Source organism: Plectropomus leopardus, unplaced genomic scaffold (genome assembly GCF_008729295.1).
Source record: "Plectropomus leopardus isolate mb unplaced genomic scaffold, YSFRI_Pleo_2.0 unplaced_scaffold17168, whole genome shotgun sequence".
Taxonomy (NCBI): domain Eukaryota; kingdom Metazoa; phylum Chordata; class Actinopteri; order Perciformes; family Serranidae; genus Plectropomus; species Plectropomus leopardus.
In genome coordinates, this window is record NW_024618463.1 from 1 (window position 1) to 1,392 (window position 1,392).

General features: G+C 38.8%; 1 long non-coding RNA gene across 1 annotated transcript; it reads right to left on the minus strand.

Moving 5' to 3' along the window:
- Positions 1–91: 91 nt before the first annotated feature.
- LOC121964783 lies at positions 92–729 on the minus strand. The gene is made up of 3 exons (XR_006107412.1): positions 709–729; positions 363–443; positions 92–137 (listed from the first exon to the last, which is right to left on the minus strand). It is a non-coding gene; the product is annotated as an uncharacterized LOC121964783 (long non-coding RNA).
- Between the last annotated feature and the right edge of the window lie 663 nt (positions 730–1,392).

The window sequence follows — 1,392 nt, forward strand, 5'->3', positions numbered from 1 at the left end:
GAACCCCGTGTTCAGGAGAACCCCGTGTTCAGGAGAACCCCGTGTTCCTTAAGCCAGATGTTCTAGAGGTTTGATCAGATATTAGAACTTACCGGTAGTCCCTGATTTCCACAGACTCCTTTCAGACCTCGAATACCCTGAAGAACCAACAGAACCAGAACTCGAGAAAAACCTCAGTAGAACAAGGACATGCAAACATGCGGGCTTCAGGGGAACAGGTTTAGAGTTTCAGTGACATTTACAGTAGAACCACATTAGAATGTCAATAGAACCACGGTAGGACCATGGCAGAACTACAGTAGAACTACAGTAGAACCACGCTAGAACCAGGTATAGAGCTTTGATCTGATGCGATGACCCACCTGTTCTCCTTTGATGTACAGGTCTTCTGGAGGGTCGACGTACTCAAAGGGCCCCGGAGGCCCCTGGAGGCCCTGGTCCCCCTGTGGAGCACACAAAGTACTACAATATTTGTACTGCACAGGAGTAGTATTACTGCAGAGTTCACGGATGTGAGAGGAACATGAATTAATTTTGTTTGTTTGTTTGTTTCGTTTCTGAGTGCATTCTTTCTTTTTTCTTTTTTTTTCATTGTAAGATTTTTATTGATATTAAATTATTTTTATTTATTAATAAGAAGAATATATGTGCTCTTGTGTGTTTTTGTGTACCTGGTGTTTTTTGTTTTTTTTAATTAAATATTTGTACCTCGTCTCCTTTCTGTCCAGGCAGAGATCGTCCTTTTTCTCCCTGAAACACAAACACATCAACAAAAACTTAGTACACAAATACACAAATAAACACACAGGAGTAAAAAAACTCAATATACTCTGTATGATACTGTATGCTCTGTAGTGTTTGTGACAGGCAGCACTGATACTTACAGGTGGGCCCCTGGCTCCAGGTAGACCGGGGAGACCCTGCACAGACACACAGACAAGTACAAGTACGTACAGTGAGTACACACGGTGAGTACATACAGTGAGTACATGCAGTGCTGTGCAAACATCTGAGGCCACCTTAAACTGAAAATATTTCATCCAGATTATAATAATCAAACGTGTATTTCTCAGTCGTCTCTTTGCTGAAATACAACCAGAACACACAGAACACACGTATGCAGTATAAAAACACAAATATTTCAGAATAAAACCACTTCAACAGACTAAAGCTTCAAGTATTTCGTTTTTTACTCTCTTTCCTCTCAGCATGTCGTGAGCTCTGTTGGGCAGACAAGAGATTAAAAATAGTAATTGTCTATTATTCCAATTTTGTTTTATAGATTTTTCAGAGTTTACAGTCAGATGTCATATCAAATTAAATACATAAATAAATAATACAGAGTATTATTTATTTAATACAGAGTACATGCTAATAATAATAATACTAATA